The sequence below is a fragment of the Balaenoptera borealis genome (assembly GCF_965194805.1).
Source record: "Balaenoptera borealis genome assembly, chromosome: 5".
NCBI lineage: Eukaryota > Metazoa > Chordata > Mammalia > Artiodactyla > Balaenopteridae > Balaenoptera > Balaenoptera borealis.
In genome coordinates this window covers 143,158,595-143,176,722 of record NC_138862.1, presented here as the reverse complement: position 1 = coordinate 143,176,722, position 18,128 = coordinate 143,158,595, and the positions used below count along the sequence as shown (strand labels likewise).

The 18,128-nt window shown below is 38.3% G+C and overlaps 1 pseudogene across 1 annotated transcript; it reads left to right on the top strand.

Moving 5' to 3' along the window:
• The first annotated feature begins 1,099 nt into the window (after positions 1-1,099).
• LOC309629074 (elongation factor 1-alpha 1 pseudogene) lies at positions 1,100-17,394 on the top strand (annotated as a pseudogene). Its single transcript has one exon. The product of its transcript is annotated as an elongation factor 1-alpha 1 pseudogene (transcript).
• Positions 17,395-18,128: the final 734 nt, after the last annotated feature.

Genomic DNA, 18,128 nt, shown 5'->3' with positions numbered 1-18,128 from the left:
ATAAACACATAAGCAAATAATTCAAATACAATATTATTGTTATCGGGTGTGTTCTACAGATACTACTAAGGAGCCCAGAATCAAGAACAATGAAGTCTTCCTGAGGAAGTGGTCAAGACCAGCTTCAGAATCATGGTGGATTTTCCAGTTAATACTTCATTCTCCAGTGGTGTCGGATAAATGAGGTGTAACTATATTTGGAAAGATTACTAGCTTGGGATTTACCGTGGTCATTCCTCTGGGATTTTAGTCTGTGAGTCTTTGCTAGAGAAGAAAAATAAAATTAAGAGTTATTTCAGGCTCTAGATGGGTCAATTTGTAAATTTTGTAGGAATCAACTTGAACTCCTCAGAAGAAATTCCTTTTTATAAACTGAAGATATTTTTGGATATTCTTTATACTATAACCACAGAACCACTTTATATAAAATCATCTATTTGAGCATTAAGCAAGGGTAATACAGAGAACCGTCTGTATCACTTTATGTAATTTAAATTTTTAATAATTTTTATACAAACTTTTATTTCATATATAGTAGATACTTATTCTCTGAGGATAATTCCATGAAAAGGCTCCTTAAAGTACAATCACTGAAAACTAGGATAAAACAGAGTAAATTGTGAAAAAATAAACCAAAGAATAGAAAAATAACCTGATTTTAACTCAGTTAAGAAAATCTCTACTATAACTGAAACAGTGTTCTAATTAGAAGGATAGTGAAAATTGAGTGTTTTATTGGCATGATTTTTTGTATGCCTGACAACACATTATTAGATTTTTTTACTGCATATTTGGTTTTTACAGTATAATAAATACATCATTTTTACAAAAAATATTAAGGTGGTTCATCAATTTTTCCAAGGGCCTCTCTCAGTCCTCTGACAGTCAAGTCACTTGGAAGAACTATTCTGTTGTCATCCTTGTTGGCTTTCTCGTTTATTGGTGGCTTGGAATGTGATCTCAGCAGTTCTTCATCATTTTAATTCATTTCATGAGATGTGAATAATTTCCAGTTTCACTTCATAGTCTAATTGAACTTGCCTTGTATTTGTTGAGAAACCAGTCTTTGACAGGATGAGCACATAGATAGATGCTGGTATTAAACAGAAATAACGTTTGTGTTAGGACTAATTTTGTCAGTGGTCTCTTCATTAGTATTTTCATTTTGTTATGGCTTTTGTTTCCCTATGTATTTTTTCGTATTTTTTAATTGTAGTAACTGGTATGGTATATTTCTTAACACCTAATAGAACATTTCATTTAATCTCTTTTAGTTATTTATATCATTACGTATGGAACTCACTTTATAAAAATTATAATCCTAACACAGAAACCAGCTAGAGTATGAAAAAAGATGATGATGGTGGTTGACAGCTGACATCTGTGAAGCTCCTACTGTGTGCAGGCGCTCTACATGGCAGTATATAGAGTAATCCTTCCCACAACCCGGCAAGGTTAGTGTCAATCATCCTGACTTCATGGAGAAGGGAACTGAGGAAATTCACACAGGTGGGGAGTGTCTTAACAGTTTAAGACAAGCCATTCTAGTTCTCACGTTTGTGCTCTGCACTACAATGTCTTTCCTTGGTGTAAAGAAGCATCCGCTTCAGAGTTTAAATACAGTTTTTGGTGCATATAATATGAAATTCATAAAAACTTGATCAGTCCACAGTTGTAGGAATACATTTCTAGATTTTTATATACTTTGTCTATTAAGAAACTAGTAAAAATGTTTCTTGCTCCTGTTTGTTATTGAGAGAGAATCCGCAAATACATACCCCTGTCTCAGCTGATTCAAGATTCAAAAGGGAAGGAAAGATGTGGAATTAATGAAATTAGCTTTCTAAAACAAACCTCATAAAATATAGTAGTGTTTTAAAAAACTACCTGACCTCATGAAGTAAATCTATAACTAACAGCTTGTTATTATAAAAGTGTCTATTTAATGGAACTTGTGATTGCCATTGGAATTGCAGTTATTTTACAATGTGTATTTTTCTATAACCCATTACTCTAGAATTACAAGATTCAGCTTTGATATATTCATGAGTTGAAGGAGGAAATACAGATATTTTACTCTTTTATAACTGCAGAATCTGGAATTTCAGATGGTGAATTTTCAGTTGTTTGAAAGTTTTATTTCTCATTCAAAGAGCAGCTTTGATCATGGCCTTTGGTCAAAGATGCTGTTTTTATTGTTAAAAAAAAAAGACTCTTCAACATCAAACAGTATAGGAGGAAGGAGTCTAAAATTAGCCTGTTAGGTCAGGCACATAGAACTCTGTGGTCCCAGGAATAATGGCATTCCTAGAAAACTGCCTCTTAAGATGAGTAAAACTTCAGAAGTTATTGCTTTATTGCCTTGGTTTTTTAAAAAACTGCTGTCCTCTAGCATGAATAACCAAATAATGATACATTTCACAGATAGAGCCATAAGGTGTCACTGAGCTTTCAGGTTTAGATCTTTTGGTTTCTTACATTCTCTCCTAAGAAAAATAATGGGATTACACTCTTGAAAGCTGTCAGATTCCTGTGAGTTATCGGTTCATGTACATACCATCTTATTTTTGGTATAACATGTCCCCAGAGACTAGCGCTATGGTTGTTCCTCCAGCACCGTGAGCTACCAAACCTGCTGAGGCATTAAGCATACTTTTGGCATACGCTCTTAGAAATGTGGGAACTTCCATGCTGAAGCCAGCCATCCAGCCATCAGGTCTGGTTTTCTGCTCTGAACGCAGTCTGTCTTGCATTAGAGGCAGGCATTAAGGTCCCTTGAGTTGCCTACTTGGGTAGCAACGTACAGAAGGGAGAAATTCCACTTTCATTGCATCCAGCGATCTTTTTACAAAGCATGAGGACTGATCTTTTGCAATTCTAGCCTAGTTAGTGTAACTGCAGCTACAGTCATATTTATTTAGGCCCCTAATCCCTAAATCAACCTTCTACACTGGGAATTTCAGATTAATTTTAGGTTAACTTTATATCAGCTTACAGAAAATCCTCTCACTTTTTTGCAAGAGGTTTACTACCACAACAGGTGTCATAAAAAACCACTACAAATCTAAGCCAAAATGGGAAAGAAAAAAACTCCAATCAACATCTTCACTGGACACACAGATATGGGCAAATCTACCACCACTGGCCATCTGATCTACAAATGTGATGGGACTGACAAAAGAACCATTGAAGATTCTGAGAACCAGGCTGCTGGAGATGGGAAAGGGCTCTTTCAAGTATGTTTGGGTCTTGGATAAACTGAGAGCTGAATACGAGTGTAGCATCACCACCGATATCTCCCTGTGGAAATTCAAGACCAGCAAGTGTGATGTGACCATCACTGATGCCTCAGGACACAGAGACTATCGAAGACCTGACGGCGGGCACGTCTCAGGCTGACTGTGCCGTTCCGCTTGCAGATGCAGGCACCTGCTGAATGTGAAGCAGGTGAATGGGCAGACCTGTGAGCGTGCTCTTCTGGCTGACACACCGGGTATGAAACAACTAGTTGTTAGTGTTAGCAAGGTGGAGTCCACTGAGCCACCCTGCCGCCGGAAGAAAAACAAGGAAATCATTAGGGAAGTCAGCACCTACATTAAGAAAACAGGCTCCAACCCTGACACAGCAGCATTTGTGCCAAGTTCCGATTGGAATGGTGACAACATGCTAGAGCCAACTGCTAATGTGCCTTGGTTCAAGGGATGGGAACTCACTGGTAAAGACAGGAATGCCAGTGGAACCACTCTCCTTGAAGCTCTGGACTGTATCCTGCCACCAACACATCCAATTGACAGGCCCTGTGTCTGCCCCTCCAGGACGTCTACAAAACTGGTGGCAAAGGTGGTACTGTCCCCATGGAGGCTTGTGTTTTCAAATCCAGCGTGGTGGCCACTTTTGCTCCAGCCAACCTTGCAACTGAAACAAAGTCTGCTGAAATGCACCATGAAGCTTTGAGTGAAGCTCTTCCTGGGGACAACGTGGGCTTCAATGTCAAGCACATGTCTGTCAAAGATGTTCATCACGGCAACAGCAACATGGCTGTTAACAGCAGAAGAACCTACCAATGGAAGCAGGTGGCTTCACGGCTCAGGGAATTATCCTGAGCCATGCAGGGCAAATCAGTGCCGGCCATGCATCTGTGCAGGACTGTCACACAGCTCACCCCGCTTGCAAGTTTACTGAGCTGCAGGAGAAGCTTGATCGCCGTTCAGGGAAGAAGCTGGAAGACGGCCCTAAATCCTGGAAATCTGCTGATGCTCTGTGGTTGATATGGTTCCTGGCAAGCCCATGTGTGTTGACAGCTTCTCTAATACCCTCCTCTGGGTCATTTTGCTGTTTGTAACATGTGACAAACAGTTGCTGTGGGTGTCATCAACGCAGAGGACAAGAAGGCAGCTGGAGCTGGCAAGGTCACCAAGTCTGCCCAGAAAGCTCAGAGGGTTAAGTGAATATTATCCCTAATACTTGCCACCCGAGTCTTAGTCAGTGGTGGAAGAACGGTCTCAGAGCTGCTTCTCTCAACTGGACATTTAAGTTTAACAGTAAAAGAGTGGTTAATGATTACAGTTCATCATTAAGCTTTCAGAAGGAAAAGGAGAGTGTTTTGTGGACCATTTGTTTGTGAATGTGGCGGTTTTAAGTTATTAGTTTTTTAAATCAGTACTTTCTCATGGAAACAACCTGACCAAAAATCTGTCATAGAATTTTGAGGCCCATTAAAACAAAGTTTAATGAGGCAAACAATCCTCCCAAATCTCTTAGATATTTTATATCTGTTGCCTCTTTAGATACTAATAGCTTCATGTAGGAAGTGGAAAATACAAGCTCTTTCCATTGTTAATTACTGTTTTAGAGCTGTGAAAATTTCTCAAAAGCTCTATCAACTCAGTCCCCAGAACACGTTTCTGCTCTCTTCCATGTTTTGTTTCCCCATCTTTTTTTTTTAACCAAAAGCAGGGTTTTTTTTACTTTTAATTTTTAAAATTTTTTATCGAAGTATAGTTGATTTACAGTGCTGTTAATTTCTGCTCTACAGCAAAGTGATTCAGTTATACATATATATATACATTCTTTTTCATATTCTTTTTACTATGGTTTATCACAGGATATTGAATATCGTTCCCTGTGTTGTACAGTAGGACCTTGTTGCGTATCCATTCTGTATATAATAGTTTGCATCTGCTAATCCCAAACTCCCACTCCATCCCTTCCCCTCCCCCCACCCCTGGCAACCACAAGTCTGTTCTCTATGTCCGTGATTCGGTTTCAGTTTCATAGATAGGTTCATTTGTGTCATATTTTAGATTCTACATATAAGTGATATCATATAGTATTTGTCTTTGTCTGACTTACTTCACTTAGTATGATAATCTCTAGGTCCATCCATGTTGCTGCAAAGGGCATTATTTCATTCTTTTTTATGGCTAGGTAATATTCCATTGTATATATGTACCACATCTTCTTTATCCATTCCTCTGTCGATGGACATTTCGGTTGTTTCCATGTCTTGCCTATTGTGAATGGTGCTGCTATGAACATAGGGGTGCATGTGTCTTTTTGAATTATAGTTTTTTCTGGGTATATGCCCAGGAGTGGGATTGCTGGATCATATGGTAATTCTATTTTTAGTTTTCAAAAAGCAGGGTTTGTTTTGTTTTGCTTTTGCTTTGTTTCAGTGAACCCTGCATCGTTAATTTTTTCTCTTAACCTGTCTACATTCTTTGTACAACTTTTTGTCTTTTCTCAGTTCTATATTACTTTCCTGCCAGATTTCCTTTCCCGTCTTTGTCCTAAGTCTGCCCCTGTCCTGAATCGCTGTCAAGGCCTTTCCTGTGGCACTCAGTCCAGTGAGGCTGTGCTCACCCTGAGTGCAGTGGGCACCGGGCCCTGCTACCCAGCAGCTAATCATCAACACACAAAATGTGGAAATGGATTGGCTATAGACAAGTGTTCACTTAGATGATTAAAGAAACACTGACTAAATTCAAAACAAAGTAAACCCCACACGGGAATCTAGGAACAGAATGCCCTGGTTTTTTATAGGTAGCCTTTCTATATAAAGTATTCCAGGAAATAGGATAGAATCAAATTCATGAGTGTTAAAAGCTTTCTAAATAAATGTTTACTATATTTTCATAGGAAGGGTGTGAAAGGAAGAATGGATAGGTGTGCTCTGTGATATGGTGAGAAAACAAGGAGCTGTGAGAACGGCATTTTGATACTTAAGGACCGGGGTTGTAGAATGAGGAAATCCTAAGCTCCACCAGTGGTGGAGGTGGAACTACTGGATTCATCTGAATCTAAAGAGAAAAGATGTTGTTGAGCTCTGGAAATGGGAAGAAAAAGAGGTGAAGACAACCAAAGAACACCTCCAGCGGAAGATGCCAGGAGGAAGATGAACAGGCAAACAAAAACTGCCTGAGTGTAACTTTCTCATAAAACGGGAAGAGAGGAGGAGTGAAGGCAGAAAAGAAGAATCAATGTGGCTGTTGCTTATAAAGTTTTAAGTTTTCAAAAGATGCACTAGTTATTAAATTAGAGTGTGATGAGCCCTTTTTCTATGTGATGAAATCTACAACCAGTTATGAACATATTTTTAATGAATGGTGTTTTAAGATGTTGAGTACCTATACCTTACATACAGTATTATGGATATTTTATATTTTTCATTCAATGTCACTGATTTGTTCTCAGATTTTCTCAATTACCCATATTCTCAAAGTAGCGAGTTTTCTGCTAAGGCAACTATGTCACTGTTATTTAATTACCTACTTATCCATAAAATAAGAGCTGTTTTCCATTTAACTGGATATGAGAGAATAAGGCCAACAGCAGAAGAGAAGTGTTCTGGAAACACACTGGGGAGAGAAGGCAATTGCTTGTTGCAACTACATGCAACAAGCCTATGACTGTGAAACTGATATGGTCGTTGACATAGAACTGGAGGCGAATTGAGAATAACTAGAGAATCAAACTTCTGAATAATAACAGACATGGTTTTGAGAGGCATGAGGGAACTTTCTGGCATGGTGATAATGTTCAGAACTTTGATATGATTGCTGATGACATGGGTTTATTCCTATCTTAAAAGTCACTGAGCTGTAAGATGTATAAATAAAACTTAACGTTCACACATTTTGCTGTATGTAAGTTACATCTTACTTTTTTAAAGGCGGGGGAAAACTCACCTGAGTTCTAATGGGTACTTCAGACTAAGATATTATTTTAGTTTTTATTATTTCTACTGGATATACGCTGAGTATCATCTTTGAACTCTTCTTTAAAGGGATACCCTAGGAAGAAAAACTAGCCAATATATTTCATTTGTAACTGTCATGAGCTGAAATTTCCCAACACTAACCTCTGTTTCAGATTCCCACTGTTGCTTCTGCACTATTAGTTGGTGTCAGCAGGGGGTTAACAGCACTCAATTTAACCTTGCTATTTGTACTCTGTTTTGATTTTCTTCCTTTTTTCCTAATTTAACTTCCTTACATGGTTTCCCCCATTTTAAAGATGGTGCATGCACCATGGGGTCTGTACACTGAACGACCGTAGTGCAGATAAGCACACAATAAAAGCACATTTAAAGATAATGTGGAGCTACAAGACCTTTCTTTTTTTCTGGGAGCAAAGAGGTATTGCTGTGAAATCACTGGAACAAGAGGAAAATTGAGCAAGTCTACTCATGCTGTTATTTTTCTGAGAAGATTACAGACCTGTCTAAAATACGTATGAATCAGACAGGTATAGATTAATTATAGGTTATATGTCCAGACAGAGGGGCATCTCTGTGACTGTCCTACCTGCAGCTCGCCATGCACACAGGCTTCTCAGGCGAAGCACTTCCTCTCCCTCCCCCACTTTAAAATTCTAGAACCTGTTGTGCCTGGGGCCAAATCCACTACTGTTCTCCCAATTCCCTCTCCTTCCCCTCTTGCCTGACCTGCCCCCCCCCCCTTCCTTGGCCCTTCAATCCTATCAATGTTGACCCCTTCTGATTCAAAACACCGTCTCCAGCAGCAGAATGGGGGAGAACAGGTGAACTGAAGAGGGCGGTGCTGAAACCCCAGATCCGTCCCTTCCCCCCTCCAGAATCCTGCTGAACTTAAACATTCACCACTCTTATGAATGGTCTCTCTTTTTTCTTTTAACTCTATTTACTTTTACTGCTGTATCGTTGATGTACAATATTATATGTTACTGGTGTACAATATAGTGATTCACAAGTTTTAAAGGTTATGCTCTATTTACAGTTATTATAAAATATTGGTTATATTCCCTGTGTTGTATAATATCCTTCTAGCTTATTTTATATCTAAGAATTTGTACGTCTTACTCCCCATTGCTATATTACCCCTTCCCACTTCTCTCTTCCCCTGCTGGTAATCACTAGCTTGTTCTCTGTTATCTGTAATTCTGCTTCTTTCTTATTGTATTCACTAGCGTGTGGTATTTTTTAGATCCCACATGTAAGTGATATCACACAGTATTTGTCTTTCTGACTTACTTCACTTAGTATGATAATCTCTAGGTCCATCCATGTTGCTGCAAATGGCATTATTTCATTCTTTTCTATGGCTGAGTAATAATTCCATTGTACATATATACCACATCTTCTTTTTCCATTCATCTATTGATGGACATTTAGGTTGCTTCTATATTTTGCCTATTGTAAATAGTGCTGCAGTGAACACTGGGGGTGCCTGTCTCTTTCTGAATTAGTGTTTTTGTTTTTGGTTTGTTTGGGATATATGCCCAGGAGTGGAATTGCTGGATCATATGGTAGTTCTATTTTTAGTTTTTTGAGGAACCTCCCTACTGTTCTCCACAGTGGCTGCACCAATTTACATTCCCGCCAACAGTGCACAAGGGTTCTTTTTTCTCCACAATCTCACCAACATTTATTTGTGCTCCTTTTGATAATAGTCATTCTGACAGCTGTGAGGTGATATCTCCTTGTGGCTTTGATTTGCATCTCCCTGGTGATTAAGGATGTTGAGCATCTTTTCATATGGCCTGTTGACCACCTGCATTTCTCCTTTGGAAAAATGTCTATTAAGTTCTTCTGCCTATTTGTTAATCGGGTTGTTTGTTTTTCTGACGTTGAGCTGTGTGAGCTGTTTGTATGTGTTGGATATTAATCCCTTATCGGTAGTACCTTATGAATGGCCGTTGTCTTTCTCTGAGTGGGTACTGAGTAAAACACCAGATTGGCGGAAATAGCTCAAATTCTGGCAATCCCATAAGAGACTCTCTCCCTTGGAGTTTAAACAGGAAGGAGAGCCCAGCTTCCCTGTCCTCAGCCCGCAATTCCCTTCATTTCAGACCCCCCTCCCCCTTTGCACAATTCCAGCACATTCCTCTCCTAGTCTGGGCCTGAGCTTCCACTCGTTTCATGTGCTGGGCACCAGGCACCAAAGTGAAAACAACAACAAAAACACGTCCAGTGACTTGGAGGTGAGGGAGACCCAGATCTCAGGGAAACATGCATTCCAGTTATCCCAAGTAGGGATCCTGAAAGCATTTCTCCACAGATGCATTGCTTTGGTGATTAGGGAGTATAATAATTCAAGGACTATTCTACTATAATACTGTAATAGTCTACTACTGCACTGGGTGATATATATCCTGGTTTACACCTGTTGTCCTGGCATATTTATTTTTAATAACAGCATCCCCTTTCACTCCCCAAAAGTTTGGCAGATAAATTATATGTTCACTCGAGTCATAACAAAATGGACCTCTCAGGGGAGGTTGGGATTGTTTAACAAAAACCCAAAATATAAGCAAATGACATTAAGTATTTCAAAGTCAATGTGGTAATAGTTATGTCTGAAAGTATTACAAATGCAAATGTTCATTAAATGTTCTTCAAAACAAAACAAAAAACTCTTTGGAAAGAGGACTGTCATTACTACGATGTAATGCGTACATTATGCCTACAGCACTGCTATATAATTAATGTGGAATAACCGCCTAGTATTTAAAACATTAAGTCAGATGGCAAAAAATCTTCATAAAAGAATAAACATTTCAATTGGGAATTTTTCAGCTTTAATAATAAAATTAAATGTTTAAATTTTTCTTGTTCCCAGTTCTTTATAATTAAAGGTAGCCAATCACGGGCCGTCAAGAGATACTGACTTTAAAATTTGACAAATGTTTTACATTTATCTTTCTTTTTACCTTTGTAAAAGACATTGCCTCCTATAAATTATACTGCACATTTAAATGTATAGGTATGGATCTGAATTAGTAAAACATGCTTTAGTAAGAAAACAGTTTGTTTTCTGATTTAATACTAATCAACCATTGTTAATGTGCTATAAAATACTACTTAAGAGAGATACCGATTCCAATTATTAAAGTTAATGGCCTCAGTTGTCTCATCTTGCCTTAGTCTAGGACATTAAGCATGCAGAACCCATAATTTAATTACCACCTGTTAATATTGGCTCTAAGTTCATTCCTCTCCTTTCAGGATGTAACTCAGAAATGAGCCAGTTAAAAACCACTATTTTCCTTCTCAAAACACCAGACTGCTAACTACACCCACAGGATACTGATCACAGATTTGCTGGGACTTTCAAGATGGAATTTGCTGCCTCTTGCCTTTAGGGATTGCTAAATAAAATTATTATGTTTGTCCGTTTATCGTTCTAATTGTTTAAATCTCTAGATTCTATAAAGAGATTATATTTTCTTCCTTTAATATATTTATATACCTTTAAAACCATTCAAGAAGTGGAGAGTTATGTCTTTCTATAATAATAAAGGGCAAAAATAAAAAGAAATCTACACCCTTATTCCTATTTGGACATCATGAGATGTGAAAAAACATCAAGAGGATGTGGCACAGAAAGAGGGTTAGCTTATCATGAAATCCCATTGATATGCACTGGAGAAACATACCGTTCATTTACAGGAATTTATTAGAAACTTTGTCCCCTGTACCCTCCTGATCTATGTACATTCCACTGAAATCTAATTTTATCACTTCACCCAAGGGAATCAAACTCTGGGAAATTAATTTGTGCTAACCAAACTCACAAGAGATTGATTTACAGACGAGTAAATCACTTTTTAATTTGCCATGAGAAAGCGACCTGATCCAAGAACCAGAAAAATTCATCTGATGTTTCTGAGTTCCCGCTACTCTCAGTTGAGGCACTACAGTGAATACAGAGGTGAAAAGCACTTGGTCTTTTAACAGGTTCATAACCTGGTGAGAGGTCTTGGACAACGACACACCCAAGTCAGATGACAGTAACTGCGTGAGTGACCTGCAGTGGTTCAATGTAGAGAGGAAGCCGCCTTCTTTCTGCTACGTAGACTCTGAAAGTTAGGAAGCCAAATTATACTGCAGATGGATTTTTGGTGGATGCGTTTTAAAGTAATACATGTCTCTCAAGACATTATTGGTTAATAAATTACCTTTCCCTTTTCTCTGCATGTTTGTGTATAAAGAACCGTGACCATATGTCTATAATTAGGGCATCTTTGCTCTTGGATATGTTTCTGACACTCTGCAAATGTTTTTAAACTATAACATATCCAGATCCACGAAAAGCCCCTTCTTACTCTGGTTGTTATTACAACATCTATCTCTCTACTTCTGTGCTCTAGAGTCACCGCTAACTTGTAGGCTGACTCTAAAGTTAGTGCATAAGGCAAAAATTATATATAGTCAGAGTACTCTTAAAAATTCCATAAACAGCCTATAAGTTAGAGTATAAGTGGGTTTCTTAAAACAATATTCAGTAGACTATGTATAATGTTCAGTAAAACATGATATAATAAGGAATACATAATCCAAAAGTATTTTACTTGCAGTATTTTAATATAAAGTATTTACATAAAGGAACTTATATAAATTAAATGTATGTATTGTGCGTGACCTCTGTCATAACACCCACACTTGTAGATTTCTTCCATTGGATAAATTTCAGGTGGGCCGCTACCTAACAATATGTATAGAGATACTTGTCTCTTACATCTCAAGACAGATTGTGATGCTTGTGAAAAACTTTCCTGTAGCCAGTCTATTTTAGACATTTTATGTGGATTCTTATTAGCTTCAGTCTCAGGCATCTCTCCTAGATGTGGATGTTAGTCATGCTTTTCTCTAATTACTATATCCACCCAAACATACCGTGCAACCGGCTGGCACTGAGCCCATGTTCTGTCTCTAACAGTGGGCAGCTAACTAGCCTACAAGGAAATCAAACCCCTGACCTTGATGTGATTTGCACTGCACTCCATCAGCTAGGCCTTGGTGCCCACGTGCCTGGAATGATAACATCGTTTCACTTAGCAAGCACACCGGAAGCACCAGCAGCTGTGTATGTATGCTTCAGCCGGCATCCAAAGTATGTTACTATGTGACTTTGCTCGCTGTCATGTAATTTTAGGTAATCATTAGTGATAGTTTATGGTACTAACTGTTGCCTGATTATTTTCACAGTGAGATCAATATTATTTCTACCTTTAGGAGACCAGAGTTTGATGGATGTGCAAAAGCCTTGATGTGAAAGAAACCAGGAGGATGGTTTCCACATCTACTAGGTCAGTGGTCAATTTATCTATTAGATCCACATCTACTAGATCAGTCAGTAGTCAATTTATCTATTAGATCCACATGTACTAGATCAGTCAGTAGTCAATTTATCTATTAGATCCTCGTCATTATGTGGAATACTGGGAGGACTTGGTGAAAGATGGTTTTTAGAATCTGAAATTGAAAGTGAACAGAGCTTGGGCTCTGGAATACAACAGGTGTGTGTCAATTTCACCTGCCCAACTTACTAGCAGTTCCTTATCTCAGTTCCTTATCTCCCTTCTGGTTTTTTGAGACAATTAAATGAAATAACAAATAAAGTGTTTAGCATAGTGCCTGGTATATAATTAGAGCTTAATAAATAGCTTAATAAATACTATTTGTTTTTTTCATCTTAATAGCGATATTTGAAATTTCAAGTTTTCAACAACTTTTACCTATCTCTTGTATGTGTACCTGTATCAGATGAAAACCGGTCGTTAATTTCATTTTTCTCCCTAGAAACAACTACATATATATAACTACATTTATGCTAATGAGGACACAATAGTCATTACCAACTCCCAACACCTATTTTTGGTGTCTTAAAGTTAGTTATTCCTCCCGTGATATTTTCTTAATCTGCTATAATGTGAGATTTATGGCTACAGCTGAGAGGTATTTAAAAGCAGAACAGGAAACCGCACAAGTTTCTTAAAGTAAGAACACAAAGTGAGCTCAGGCACATGATGTTTATATACCTATCTAAAAAGAAAATTTAGTCAGAAAGCAGAATATACTCAAAGCTAACCACAAGTGAGGAGTAAAAGAATACCACAGTTTACTTTAAAATTATACACATCTTACTTTCATTTAGTGTATACAGGAATTTTGTAAAAAACTTTTTTTTTCTTTAAATTTCAAAGCTATGTGTCCCCCACCTGAATAATTCTAATTCTACTGTGGTACTGATTATACTCTACAACTAAAGCTGAATATGAGGTGTGTTCTGTCCTTCGCAACCTTAATAGCATGTGTGCTATGTAACCAAACCCTATCTTCTGCAGGGACCAGCTAGTCAAGCTCATGTTTCTCAAAATATGTCAGCTGTCAGCAGCAAAATGTTTGCAGGCAGCGCTCAATTTTTTTATTCATGTGTAATAGATGTATTTACTTAAGACTTTTAAAAGTGTGTTGATTAAAAAATTCAGTAAGAAAATTAGTATAGACACAACCGGCTGAAGTTGTGGAGACTGCACAAAACAAAGGTGGATATTTGATGGTATTTTAACTTAAAATATTATTTGTCTTGACGGACCTATACTTTACTTAAGAGAAGGATAACATTAATACTAATCTTGTTTGACAAATCTCTGACTCCCGTTATTACATTTTTAGAAGCAGTGATTTGCTAACATCTGTGCAAACTCTGTTGTGGTCTATAGACTTGTCAGATACTGAAGTGTTTCTTTAAAATTAGTGCTGCTATATTTGTATTTACATCTTCAGGAGAAGGGCTCCCTTTCAAAATCCCTTTGCTGTACACCTGAAACTAACACAATAATGTTAATCAACTATATTCCAAAACAGAATTAAAAGTTTTTTAAAAAAGTATATTGATACTGTTTCATCAAGAGACTGAACGTCTGGGGAATCATTAAGCACTGGAGATTTTTAAATGTAAATTATAAAGTAACTCTTCACACCTGAAGAAACGTTCCACAGAGATTCCCTTATATTTCTTCAAGACTGTGTACCGACTGAGTTCTAACTACATCTCAGGCATGGTGCTAAACCCTGGGTACAGAGGGGTAAACAAAATGGACATGGTTCCTATCTTCCTGACTCACTCAGCTAATGGGAGAGACAGGAGACAACTAAATACACCTCTCTGAGGAGGTGACATTTCCGTTGAAAATCTGAGAGGGGTAAGGGCAGGTTAGGTGCAAGTAGAAGCAAAATGTGCAGAGACCAGGGGCTGAAGGGAATATGGTCTGTTAGACAAACTCAAAGTAACCGCGTGTAGGGGGGCCTGCTGAGGGAGGGGATGAGCAGGAATCCCCACCAGGTAGTGTCGCTTGACAATAAATTAACTCCCAGCAAAAATGGACAACCTGGATGGACACATTCTTAGAAATGCACAACCTTCCGAGACTGAACCAGAAGAAATAGAAAATATGAACTGACCAATCACAAGCATTGAAATTGAAAATGTGATTAAACATCTTGCAACAAACAAAAGCCCAGGACCAGATGGCTTCACAGGTGAATTCTATCAAACATTTAGAGAAGAGCTAACACCCATCCGTCTCAAACTCTTCCAAAATATAGCAGAGGGAGGAACACTCCCAAACTCATTCTATGAGGCCACCATCACCCTGATACCAAAACCAGACAAAGATGTCACAAAAAAAGAAAACTACAGACCAATATCACTGATGAACATAGATGCAAACATCCTCAACAAAATACTAGCAAACAGAATCCAACAACACATTAAAAGGATCATACACCATGATCAAGTGGGGTTTATCCCAGGAATGCAAGGATTCTTCAATATACACAAATCAATCAATGTGATACACCATATTAACAAACTGAAGGAGAAAAACCATATGATCATCTCAATAGATGCAGAGAAAGCTTTTGACAAAATTCAACACCCATTTATGATAAAAACCCTCCAGAAAGTGGGCATAGAGGGAACTTACCTCAACATAATAAAGGCCATATATGACAAACCCACAGCCAACACTGTCCTCAATGGTGAAAAACTGAAACCATTTCCACTAAGATCAGGAACAAGACAAGGTTGCCCACTCTCACCACTATTATTCAACATAGTTTTGGAAGTTTTAGCCACAGCCATCAGAGAAGAAAAAGAAAGAAAAGGAATCCAAATCAGAAAAGGAGAAGTAAAGCTGTCACTGTTTGCAGATGACATGATACTATACATAGAGAATCCTAAAGAAGCTACCAGAAAACTACTAGAGCTAATCAATGAATTTGGTAAAGTAGCAGGATACAAGATTAATGCACAGAAATCTCTTGCATTCCTATGCACTAATGATGAAAAATCTGAAAGTGAAATTAAGAAAACTCTCCCATTTACCATTGCAACAAAAAGAATAAAATACCTAGGAATAAACCTACCTAAGGAGACAAAAGACCTGTATGCAGAAAATTATAAGACACTGATGAAAGAAATTAAAGATGATAGAAATAGATGGAGAGATATACCATGTTCTTGGATTGGAAGAATCAACATTGTGAAAATGACTCTACTACCCAAAGCAATCTACAGATTCAATGCAATCCCTATCAAACTACCAATGGCATTTTTCACAGAACTAGAACAAAAAATTTCACAATTTGTATGGAAAAACAAAAGACCCCGAATAGTGAAAGCAATCTTGAGAAAGAAAAACGGAGCTGGAGGAATCAGGCTCCCTGACTTCAGACTACATTACAAAGCTACAGTAATCAAGACAGTATGGTACTGGCACAAAAACAGAAATATAGATCAGTGGAACAGGATAGAAAGCCCAGAAATAAACCCACACATATATGGTCACCTTATCTTTGATAAAGGAGGCAAGAATATACAATGGAGAAAAGACAGCCTCTTCAATAAGTGGTGTTGGGAAAACTGGACAGCTACATGTAAAAGAATGAAATTAGAACACTCCCTAACACCATACACAAAAATAAACTCAAAATGGATTAAAGACCTAAATGTAAGGCCAGACACTATCAAACTCTTAGAGGAAAACATAGGCAGAACACTCTATGACATGAATCACAGCAAGATCCTTTTGACCCACCTCCTAGAGAAATGGAAATAAAAACAAAAATAAACAAATGGGACCTAATGAAACTTAAAAGCTTTTGCACAGCCAAGGAAACCATAAACAAGATGAAAAGACCACCCTCAGAATGGGAGAAAATATTTGCAAATGAAGCAACTGACAAAGGATTATTCTCCAAAATTTACAAGCAGCTCATGCAGCTCAATATCAAAAAAACAAACAACCCAATCCAAAAATGGGCAGAAGACCTAAATAGACATTTCTCCAAAGAAGATATACAGATTGCCAACAAACACATGAAAGAATACTCAATATCATTAATCATTAGAGAAATGCAAATCAAAACTACAATGAGATATCATCTCACACTGGTCAGAATGGCCATCATCAAAAAATCTACAAACAATAAATGCTGGAGAGGGTGTGGAGAAAAGGGAACCCTTTTGCACTGCTGGTGGGAATGTAAATTGATACAGCCACTATGGAGAAGAGCATGGAGGTTCCTTAAAAAACTAAAAATAGAACTACCATACAACCCAGCAATCCCAATATCTCAGGCATATACCCTGAGAAAACCATAATTCAAAAAGAGTCATGTACCACAATGTTCATTGCAGTCCTATTTACAATAGCCAGGACATGGAAGCAACCTAAGTGTCCATCAACAGATAAATGGATAAAGAAGATGTGGCACATACAATGGAATATTACTCAGCCATAAAAAAAAACGAAATTGAGTTATTTGTAGTGGGGTGGATGGACCTAGAGTCTGTCATACAGAGTGAAGTTAAGTCAGAAAGAGAAAAACAAATACTGTATGCTAACACATATATATGGAATCTAAAAAAAAAAAAAAATGGTCATGAAGAACATAGGGGCAAGACGGGAATAAAGATGCAGACCTACTAGAGAATGGACTTGAGGACACGGGGAGGGGGAAGGGTAAGCTGGGACAAAGTGAGAGAGTGGCATGGACATATATACACTACCAAACGTAAAATAGCTAGTGGGAAGCAGCCGCATAGCACAGGGAGATCAGCTCTGTGCTTTGTGACCACCTAGAGGGGTGGGATGGGGTGGGATAGGGAGGGTGGGAGGGAGGGCGACGCAAGAGGGAAGAGATATATGTATATGTATAACTGATTCACTTTGTTATAAAGCAGAAACTAAGACACCATTGTAAAACAATTATCTTCCAATAAAGATGTTAAAAACAAAACAAAACACCACAGCAGAGCTAACACTATTACTTTACCTTGATTGCAAAGGGAGAACTATTAAGAGAATTTGAGTACCATGAATAAAAAAACTCCATGAAATTGCTAAACTTCTCTCTTTATTCTATAAAAAACCCACCAAGACATCCTTTTGCTAAAATTTCTGCAAACAGGGTCTCTGATGGCTCAAGTCACCTCAGTCACTACCGGCAAATGGACGTGGGAAGGGCCACAGGAATGCCCTTCAGGATTTAACACTGCATTTGAATTGCCCTCTTCTTGCCCGTTTGCCAGTCACCACCTGTGCCACAGTGTACACCCAGCCATGCCTCCCCTGAATCTAGGAAGGAGATACAGAACTGGCTCTGTGCTAACAGGACCCACGATGATGACAGTATAAAGAGGGGGCAGTCTGTGAGGACAGTCCCTTCCCCTTGCCTGGGTAACAGGGTTCCGGCCCCTATGCCTTCTCCTCATACTTAACGCACAGGCTTCACAGGAAGACATCTTCCTGAGCACTGGCCTCCCCGACCTTCACCCTCCGGGCCCCACGTGCGCAATTCT